General features: G+C 34.9%; 1 long non-coding RNA gene across 2 annotated transcripts; it reads left to right on the top strand.

Moving 5' to 3' along the window:
* Nucleotides 1–4,375: 4,375 nt before the first annotated feature.
* LOC122627636 lies at nucleotides 4,376–10,622 on the top strand. Of its 2 annotated transcripts, XR_006326895.1 has the most exons (5): nucleotides 4,376–6,678; nucleotides 6,764–6,976; nucleotides 7,873–8,175; nucleotides 8,289–10,122; nucleotides 10,293–10,622. It is a non-coding gene; the product is annotated as an uncharacterized LOC122627636 (long non-coding RNA). The 2 variants fall into 2 exon arrangements; XR_006326894.1 differs by having other exon boundaries at nucleotides 7,873–10,122.
* The last annotated feature ends 1,024 nt before the right edge of the window (nucleotides 10,623–11,646 follow it).

Consider the following 11,646-nt stretch of genomic DNA (forward strand, 5'->3'; position numbering starts at 1 on the left):
TTCCGATGTAATGCGAAGATCAAACACTCAGTAAACCCGGGATTCTGCGTTAGCCTGTGAGAATAGACACCTGAATACGCGAGCTAGAATCCGCTTTAAGCTTGGTAGATTTCCTATTTTCAAATCGCAATACGTTTCAAGTCTTTTGGCACGTATGTACTTATATTTGAAGAATAATTAAATTGGATATAACGGGATATAATAAAATAATACTTACATTTTTATTTGAAATTACATATTGTTATAAGAAATGTATAATGTGAAATTTATATTATCATTTAATGTCAAATTTATATTATCACACGAATATAACTGATACATTAACAAATATTAAATTTTGGATATTAAATATCGGATATGAAGTAATAATTAATTTTGTATTAAAAAAAATGAAATAATACAGATATAAAAGTTATATAGGGTTATAGTTGTACGGAATTAAACAAAGTATATATGGGGTATAAGTTATATGGGATTAAACAAAAGAAAAAACAAGTGCAACCTCGTACTTACATGTACGATATTATTTAACATGAATTCATAAATCTTTGATTTTAATTTCATCGTCAATAAAGACGGATAGGCTAGTCGGATAGGAAGATCGATCAAGAGTGACGTATGCAAAGAGTTATGCGTTATGTTCTTTTGTTCTGGAAGGGTGCTGTCGGGCTACACGTGTGATTTCACGGATCTTTATCGAGTCGCGAACTCGATATACTACTACCCTGTTCTGCATTTACAAAAGGGAAGAGCGTAAAATTTAAATAAATGTACATGGACAGGAATCGTCAGTTATGCTAAATCAGTTGACATACTAATCACGACAAGACGTTACCACCTGAACATACGAATGAATAACCGTTATCTTCAGAAATTGTTCCCATTTGAATTAAATCTAGTTTTCAAAATAGAATAAATAAATTCTGAGCTTTGGTAACATAGATACTATTGTAAAATAAAAATTATTATTTCAAATTATTATTATATCCCTAGCAAGAATGAGCAATGGAATACTTTACGCCTTCGTAATGAAATCATGTGAAAAATTTCCGTTCCTTTCACTTTTCACGAAGACCCAACGGTTCGTCAGCTGCCCGTACCTGAATCTAAAAGGGGTTGAGAAATCACTTGGAAAAGTGGTAGAACCAATTGGAAATTAAATAAATGATCTTCCTTGTCGTTGCCTTTTTTTTCGATGATTAACTTTTTAAGTTTATGCATCGAGTAACGTTTATATATCTACAAAAAAAAAATTATTATTCGAATCAAGTTAATAAGTTTTTTAACGAACGTACTTAGAAACGTTGTGAAGATTTTATTCACAATTTTCTCAATTGTCTTCTCGACTGGTGTGGCCGCAAAATATGATGAAACTAACCGCAACAATTCGACCACATAGTCATGATGTACAATTTTTCTAACTTTTTTATATTTTCTTTCTTTTTTTTTATTTAAACTTCAAGAATCTTAACTAATAAGAAAATATTATGTTTCAATAGATACTGCATACGAAATATTATCGAATTATTTGTGAATACGATCATTTATATAGGTATTATCAAATTAGGTAAAACAATCAATGAAAAAATTAGTTTCGAATGTTAACGTATAACGTAAACTCATAATTAATCGAGTAAAAAGAGAACAGGGTAATCCTGAAGGACATATCCGGGACGTTTCATTGTAAAACGTGCCCCGAGTAATGCCAATGTATAGGTATACCTATGGCTGAGATCGACTCGAGTCACTTTACACTTCCATTTACGCTTCCAAATAAATCCTCGTACACGGGGTATTCAATCGAAAACGATACGAACGAAAGAGGAAAAGGAGAGGCAAGAGACGTCGTTCTAATCCAACGGCGGCACAACGTATGCTCATGTTTTCAATGAACGCCCGAACTCTCTCTCTGTTTGCAGACAGTAAATTATGGAGCACAATGTGAACTATAGAAACCCTTTCGTCCCTTACGATTTATAAAACGAGAAGACATCTATTGCCGACTTTTTTTTACACATCTTTGATATATACCTACGAATATCTCACCTTTCTCAATTTTTCTCTCTCTATTTCTCCTCCCCCCCCCCTCTCTATATATATATTTTTTTCTTAATAAAAAAGATCTACGCAAAATGATGAAATTAAAAAATTAACATTAAACACATACACACATACAGACACGCGCGCGTACATATACATATATTTGGGAGGACAAGGACCCTCGGCAGTTCAGACGATCGATACGAGATTCGCTTGTCTGCGTCTCCTCCCTAGTATCCATGGTGATGTAGTAATGGCTTCCGGAATGTCGTAGCGCCTGCGTCGATAAACCTGCTGTAATTGGATTTTTTTTTAAAGCTCCTTTGAATCAAGAAGGAAGATGTATGATTTCGGTTATCACCTTTATCGTAATCTTCTCAATATATTCGATATTTCCCATTGTTTCTAAAGCATTCATTATCTATATATCATTTTGTTGAAGAAAACAAGATTTCGCATAGATTTTATAGAGAAAAAAATAAGAAGAAAAAATTAGAACATTATTTATCAAAGGAGGAAACGAACGTTTTAAGAAACGAATATCTTCACGATGAGTGTCGAAAAGCATACGTCTCTTTTCCGGGTAACACAATCATCAAGATGCTGCGCCTTTACCAAACTCTCTCTCTCTTTCTCTCCCCCCCTCCCTCCCTCTTTCTCTCTCCAAGCAGGAAGAAGTCCTGTCGAGACCCTTACAACATGAATTACATTCACTCGCTAGGCTCTTACGCGTTTCGTATTCGGGGGCACGAACGGGGCACGACCCACTGAGCGTCAAAGCGAGTTAACGTCGAATAAATCAAAATAAAAGGGGAAAGAGAGGGGGTAGGCACAAAATCTCTGTAGGGTGACAGACTAGAAAAATCGGCCGACCCGTGCGAGAGAAGTCGTCTGAAAGAGTTACCTGTGAAACGTTCTCTTGAAATCCTACATATCTCTACTCTTTTTTTCTCATCTAGTTTGTCTTTGCTGCTGCACGTGCACGAAACTTCAAATTTGTGTCAATGAAGAGTGATGAAGAGCGATGAAAAAAAGTTATTTAATCGTTTAATTTCCGAATCGTTTTTTGAGATTGTCTCGAACAGATCGCGTCTTTTTTTTTGCTACTTAGAAAAAGGGTGCCGATAAGCGATAATTGATTTTACGCCCCCTGATTTATGATCACGTATGACACAAAACGACGATTTTGGGGTAAAAATCGAGCGAATCTAACCCCATCGCTCCCCGTATATTGTCTAGTTGTACCTATCGACATGTGTTACCCGTTCATCTGTTGAGTCGAGTCCCGTGTTATAAGGGTGGACAACAAATTTCCATCTTTATCGACAAAAATGAGATCTTTGTTCGCGTAAGGCGTCACGCTGTAAATATCAGCGGACAGGAACGGATTCCCTATCGGTTTCTATTATAATAACAATTGAAAATTAATGTAACATAGGTTATTGTATAATAATGCTGGAAAAAAGTATCTTATCCGACTCGTACTGGTTTATTGTATATTATTTCATGAAAATCTAGTCCATTTATGTCTTAGAATTTAATTCAAAAATTTATTTGTCATAATATTTTTAACAACACAATCTCATTTAACTCAGAACATTGATTTAATTTTCTCACGTTCGTCATTCTTCGGCCATTATGCGAATAATATCAGTTTCGAACGGATAATACCCCTTTTATCGGGTATAACCGATAAACGTCAGAACGTCAGAGGCCAAAATGGTACTTAAGCCGATTCGGGACTTCTATGATCTTATTCCTGTTTACTTATATATATGAATAATACTGAAAAGATTTGTATGTAGATCTTACTCTAGAAAATCATGCATTATATCGAATATGGGAAAGTCAAACAATCGGTAGGAAAAACGATATAATAATAGATACAAACAAAGTCTTCACACATTTGATTTCCTTTCGTTTTTCTTGATAAACATTTTTTAAGAAGGAAGAAAATTTTCTTCGAAGAGTATATCTAGATGATTTTCTTTTCATTCGACTCCATACTTTTTTCACTATCTAAATCTCGCAAAGAATGGGCTTGAAAAAGTATCCGTTTCATCCGACGGAAGATAACACCATCTGCTCTCTTTGCCAAGTATAGACGAACACTCATTGACAACGTTAGCGGTATCCTTTGAAAATAAGATCATCGTTCTCGTATCCATTAAACATATTCTGTTTCTCTTTTCTTTAAAATACTCTTTTCTTCGTTTTTCGTTTTCTTTGATTTAACTATAATTATATAATAAAAATATTCAACATCACATTTCATATATTATTAAGTATAGATAAAGATTAAAAGAGAGATAAAATAAAGATATTCAAGAGTAGATAAAGATTAAAAGTTTTATTAAAGAGATCATCTAAGTTAAGGAAAGAAAAATTGACCTAGACTAAAAAAGAAGGTATCCAGTATCGTTATACAAACTTAGTTCAAATGTGTTTCTGGTACGTGCTTTCATTTCTCGCTCGTTCTGCTCCCGTTTCTAACATTATCCTTGCTCTTTGAAATATTTCGAAAGAAAGAAGTTGTGAATGATATAAAGTTAATCAAGTAACGTTAATTAAATGTGAAATATTATGTAATCGACATTACATGTTTTCTTTTTTTTTTTTTCATCATTATGATTAAAAATGAGCATTCTAATACGAAATTATTCATTAGATACTTTTTTCTATTTTTATTAGGAATTCGATATTTAAGGACATTTTTCAGGTATCACACGTCATGATCATCTCCCGTTACGGTTTTCTAGAAATAAGCTATTGGTTACGCGAAAACGTACTTGGATATCTATTCGTGCATAAACGTTCGCTAGCATAAACGTATAAAATCACGACATGCATATATGATCGATAGGCATTCATAGCTCTTGATCCGTATAATTCTCCCGCACAAGAGGATACTATGACTGCATTGTCTGGCTGTCGACTCCTCGTATATCGCAATTTTGACCGATCCGTTTTACGCTTTATTCGAAAAATAGATATTTTCGCATATCTACCTGCTTCCTTTCTTTATGTCACGATCTTTGATCGAGGAAAGAAAAATGTCTATTCGAGTATCGATTCTATTCGGATATATCAATCCCGCTTCCGTCGGAAAAAGTAAGAAAAGAAACAGAGTAGGAACGCTTAAAAATGGAAAAGAATAACTTTTTTATATCTTTTAAGTGTTAATATGTCAAAATTTGAAATGTGTGCAATTTAGCGAAAGATCAAGATAGTTTAACGAATTCTTATTTTTGTTTTGTTTTCTTTTGATGGATTCTTTTAACGACTTTCTATATCTATCATCTTTATCAAAAAACGATTATAGTCATCATGAAGTAACTTTGGATTTTATGAAAGTAGAAAGAGCTCAATAAATATAAATAACTAATATGCATCTTACACGATCATTTCCAATAATAGAGACGTTGCATGAAAGCGTAGGACTATTTGCCAATAAAGCTTTGTCTTCTTCTACATTCGTTCTGCATTCGAGACAACCCTCGAAAGGCCACCGAAAGGGCTTTTGGTCGTGAATGATGGCAAGGGCAACGACGAACGAAGTCGAAGAGGATAAGAACGAAAGGAATGATGAATAAAGGAAGACGGGTGGATATGAACAGAGAAAGAAAGAAAAAGAGAGAGGAACACCTCGAACGGTTGGCGTGAGGGGAAGTCGTTTCGTCAATGGCCACCCTATGTATAGCTGTATATCACAATACAGAACACTAGAAAGAGAAAAAAATTGCCAAAGAAGAAGTCCTATTTGACCTTATTCAGGAAGATTTTCTAAGTGTAAATAGCAGTAAAAGGACGTCTGTACTCTCTACCTGCTGGACACTTTCTTTGCTGTCAACGGCCACCTTTTTTGTTCTGAAAGATTGAAATGTAACATTGACGCATCGTCGACCTACTGAGGTCGATGGACAATCGAGACTCGAGAATTTCGATACACTTTAACACATCTTTCTAAGAATTTTGTCCTTTTTGACCGATTCTTCGACATCTTTCAAAAAAATGTCTTTTCAAGGAAAATTCAGTTATTTATGACTTTTTTTATTATGTAGATATTCGGGATGTGTTTATCCTGATAATATCGAAACAATATGATTAAACTTCACAACATTGTAAAGTATTTTTCGAAAAATGTAAAAGGCGCCGATCCCACTTGGAACTTCATTTGGTATAAAAGAGCCTGTATGAAATTTAGCACCTAGAAGACAGTTACGATGCGCATCAGAAACGTTTCTTCTTAGACGGTTGTAAACCGCTAATTTCACAGTCGTTTAAAAGACGATAACTCATAGAGATTTACAATACGTTTTAGTAATAACTGTTCGCTCTCGACACGATATTCCATTAATATTCAGAAAAGTATAGTTTATGGGAATAATTTTTCGAAATATTTAATGATTTTAATGAAAACTCTAACAAATCTTCGAAAGAGATAAATTCCATTGATTTTTTTCGAGTTTCGCCGATTACAAAATACTACATTCTATGAAGTGAGAAGAACCGTGACGATTCCACGGGTGGTCTTCGAACAACAACCCTTCAGGGTTCTTGTAAAGTAGTAGCAACAGTCGAGCACCTCTTTAACACTCTACTCTCTCTCTCTCATTTTCTTCAGTTCGTGATCGAACGGTACGATGACGGCTCAGCTTGACGTCAAAATAACCAAATGTCAACAGTGCGTTGCGTTCCTATAGGGTTCTCGATCGAATTATAGGTGAGCAAGGACTTCTCGATGGGATGTACGAAGTGGCCCCGTCGCGAGCTTTCTTCTCTCAATTAAGCGCGACAGTGTCGAGAAAAACGTATGCAGCTGCCATTTAAACGCCCATCTACACGAGATTTAGTTTTTGCCCACGCGTTCATGAGAAACAGAGAGAAGAAGAAAGAAAGAATGGGAAAAATACATACGGGTTTTGCTTGTGCAGAGGTAAGACGATAGGGAAAAAACCAATTTGATAGGCAAACTCGACCGCCTACTTTAACGGACGTACCGCCAATTTTCGATAGAAGGTCAATTTCGTGAAATGCGTAAGGTTGACCAAGCAATGGACATTGTCCAGATAGTACCCCAGTGTAGCTACGTTCTCACGAACAAAGGAAGGAATAAACCTTTAGAAGCCTTTCAATTTACAGTTTTGGCTCTCTCTTTGGAATCTGCCTATCTAATTAATCGTTCGCATCATCTTACAGATTATATGGATCGGTTTGTTCATGCAAAAATTTGTTACGAGATAATATTTTCAGATCATTTCCGGTCAAGTAGGCACCATTTTTAATTGATTGAACTCGGAGATAAATAAAGTGTCGAAAGATGCGTGATCGTCGTACAATCTTTACGATCTTTCTCTAAACACCAGACATCCTTTACAAGAGACCAAGAAACGTGTCGCGGCGTCTGTCAAAGCGACATTTTATGCCTGCCGCCTCCACCCATTCGTATACATATAAACTTGCCAGGAATTCAAACAATTTTCGTCGCACTAAAACCATACTTCTGTTTATAATAATAGTTATCTCGTATGGTCTATCTCTGTTTGTTTATTCTCTTCTAGCAAGTATAGATTTGACCTCTCTGACTTGCTTGTGAACATCATTCGGGAATTAATGAGATTCTCGTTTATTTGTTGATAGATTCGTAAGAAATGTTGTCCCTTTTCCAAGACCTCGATGTAGTCTTTCAAGAATTTCTCAATATAATCATATAACACGAGACTCTAACTCGATAAACCTCTCTTGTAAATAAAAGCTATTTAATTTTTCTTTATTCATTATTTTTAAGACATATATATATTTAGGATAGAAAAAGTTATCAATGATTTTTAGATCATTGATACCATGAACAATCATTATAAACGGTTTTTCTACGGACGCCCTGGGAACAGGATTGAAAAGAGAAGGTAGGAATAAGAACTGGTCGGTACGATGACATCGAGATTTTTATGATTCCGCCCAGATAGCGGGACGAATGGAAGACGATTAAATCGATTGATTCAACATGAGTCATTGTCGAAGTTTGAAAACCAATGAAATAGTTAACTAGCTTTGAAGTAAAAGCGCCGTAAAATGGAAGGGATCTGGCGTGAAAGTTAAGATTAGATGATGTGTAAATGAGAAACCAAATTTTAAGTAATTATGATATATCAATGGTTGTTAAAAACGAATAATATATAAATATTTATTAACGAAGAAGAGACAAAAATAGATATGACTTTTTCTTAATTGATCTTTTTCTTAAACAGGGTTTTAGTTAAACTCTTTTAAAGTTCTTGCAAAGTTTTTCAAAGGATGTCCTATTTTAATGGTTCCGCACGAATACTGTTATATCCATGCAATTTGCTAATGAGCATGAAACTTTTTAAAGAAGACGCTAGCGTGAAATTGTATCTCATGAAAGAGGGGAAACAAGAACGGGTACGTCGTCGCTAAAGTCGGGGGTGATTTTGACGAGAGGGTGCATCACCTGGTAGAACCATCTATCACACGATACGAAAAGGAAGAGGGGACTCCAAAGAAAGTGAGAAACAGAAAGAACATGGACACACGGACACATGCGCACAAAGACATCTACTAAGCGAGGGAGGAACAAACGAAAGGGACGTATCCACAATTTGTCCTCGTCACGTTTAACGTGGCTGCCTTCGGGAAAAGGGCCAAAAGGGGTTGGAGCTGAACGATAGAACCCTGGCGTTCGCAGTTATAACCTTGTTACATCCACTGTATATTACAGCACACACCTATCTTACACTCTCACAGCCTGTCCATTAACTTCTCGTCGTAGGATATTAACATTTTGTACATTACTGAAAGAGAGAGAGAGAATATAAAGAGAGTAAGAGGAAAGGATATGCATGATCGTAAAACGCAGCCGGTGTTGGATGCTCACCTACATGTAAGTTCAGACAAATTTTTTACAGCCAAACCTTATGTGGAATCCTTTGATTTGAATATTATTACACAATAATGATGGTTTAGTAATTTATTTGCCAATTTGTTTTACATTTTATCCTACATAAGAAATTTGTTATCAATCTAGGGAATGTGATTTATTACATTAATAATAATTTTTTTTTATTATTATTTTATTCTTTTTTATAAAAAGTCACAGGAATAAAATAAACGTAAACATAGGAAAATCTAAGGATAACTGAACTATATTTTTTTACGGAGAATAACTTAGTTATATACTTTTATTATATCAAATTGATAAAAAATATCTATCGACTACCGCCCAGTTATAAGGTATAATAAAATTATAAAATAAGCCTGAAGTATAAATGAAATATAAATTTTTACAAAACGAATTTTTTTAAATAAAAAAAAAATTACAGACATCTACACGATTCTTCGAATCGCTATTTTTACTTCGCTTAATTATTAATTAAATCGCACATTTTTTCGATAGAATTCACGAGTGTCGTGTTTAACACCTATGTAAAAATTAGTAGACCCAAGAATTTGATATGTATTCAAGAGAAATGCGAAACTCAATGTGACGTGATAAGTCTCGACAGGCAATTAAGCCTGTCGCTGTAATTCCCTAATTCTCATAATAATCAAACCGATGCTGCCATTGTTCTTGTACCGGCTATTGTCTTAGCCGCACTTCGTACTTTTGTGCCACCCATGCAATATGCCTCTTTGTTCTCTATAATCAGCCGTTACACGTCTTTCAGTTCAAGTTTGCATTAAACCGCTTAAATGGCAGGGTGGTCTGGATCTTTTTCCTATTAAAAGATCGGGATAAAATTAATTTTTAATGGTATCTGGCAACTTATAAAAAATAAAATATCAAACTGGTCCGATTAAAATATTCATCATCGATCAAAAAAATATTGACTAGTTAGTAATAACAAATAACATCAATTAAAGGATTCTCCAAAGGTTTTCACGAACACGTGTTTCTTACCAAAAATAGAAAACCATTTTATACTGATTTGTCACATCATGTTTGGAAAATAACTGCCCCCTAAGAGTTCGCATCGGTGGTCCTCGACATTTCCTGGAGAGGATCTCGAAGGATCGAGGATGCAGATGTTTATTTTGACGCAATGGACTAAGCTCACGACTTTTCGAGTGAGTAAATATATCTCTTTTATTCTTATGTCTCTTTCGTTCTAAATTCTATTATTTGTTATTGTGATAGTTATATATATTTCGAAATTCACGGTACGATTAACACAACGAGTAGACAAACTTATTTCTCGATATATTTTCACGAACTTCTTTGCAAGATTCTCTTTTAGGAGGATACTCAAAGCTATTGAGAAACTTTCGTTCTGCATTCCGACAATTTTACCGGATTGACTCGCACGTTCTCAGCCAGACAATGAACATCCTTCGGTAATATGTGCAATCCTCACGATATAAGAGCAACAGTATCGACAGCAATAGCAAAATAAAGTAAAAAGAAGTAACGAAAGAAAGGAAAGCTTCCTTCTCGAGGAGTTTCGATTACACGGTTACTTTGGTCTCGTCAATAGAAAACGGGCATACAGAAAGAAAACAGGAGACGAGATCACGTCTCTTATGGTGATCGCGCGTTCTTCAGAAACACTGCAAGAAAAGAAAAAGAAGAAGAGCATGGAGTATACCGTGCGTGCAAAACCGCACAAAGGAAATTTCGCGGAGTGAACTACAACGACTACTCGAGAGCCCCACCTTCTCATTCTTTCTTCTTCGTCCTTTTTTTTGTCTTTTCTTTTTCACGTTTCTTCTGGCTGGTACCGCAACACGAATTTATTCTGCCGTAGCCTCCCTCATTTCGGACTTCAAAGAAAAGGGTAATGTAAATCTTTATAAACAATTTTAAAAGGAAATATCTATGTTTTTGATTTGTAGAATCATTCGTAAATATTTAAAATGTTTTAAAATTTATTTCAAGTAAACTTTTATTTCAGGAATCACGTACAGAATCTATTTTTATTGTATTTGTATATTTCATTCTATATCGTACTACTATTTTTTTCAATTATTATTGAATTTTTAATTGTGATATTTAACGATGAATAGTAACAAGTTTTCTTAATGATTAGCAATTCTCTTTTGATAGTCGTTCAACTTCTCGAAAAAACCACACAACTTTTTGTCCTTTCCGATATCGATTCAAGACGGCGTATAATTTGATATCGATAACGTAATCCTATACGAAAATGGCACACGCAGACACCTCGTTTTGCAATATCGCTGGATCGACCACATGCAACGTCACTCAAGGATCTTTTCTACGGTCATGTTGTAACGGTTTACCTTGTACATTCGTCATCATCGATATTCGCGACGGACCTACCGATGCATAGTGATCGTCGATGCGAACGAATCATGTCACGGAAGATTATTTCGAAGCTGCACTTCATCCAGAAATAAATCAAACAAGAATGTTCTAACTGAAGTTAAGAATAATAATCAATATGAGATCGAGTAAACCAAGCTGTATCTTGTTTAAATATCACTTTCACCTTTTCTTTTTCTCTGAATAAAACTGTTTTTCTTAAAATTAAACACGATCGTCGAATTAAATATATTTTGACAAACTAGGAAGGACCGTCGCACTCTCTCTCTCTCTCTCTCTCTCTCTCTCTCTCTCTCTCTCTCTCTCTC

Source organism: Vespula pensylvanica, chromosome 3 (assembly GCF_014466175.1).
Source record: "Vespula pensylvanica isolate Volc-1 chromosome 3, ASM1446617v1, whole genome shotgun sequence".
Classification (NCBI taxonomy): domain Eukaryota; kingdom Metazoa; phylum Arthropoda; class Insecta; order Hymenoptera; family Vespidae; genus Vespula; species Vespula pensylvanica.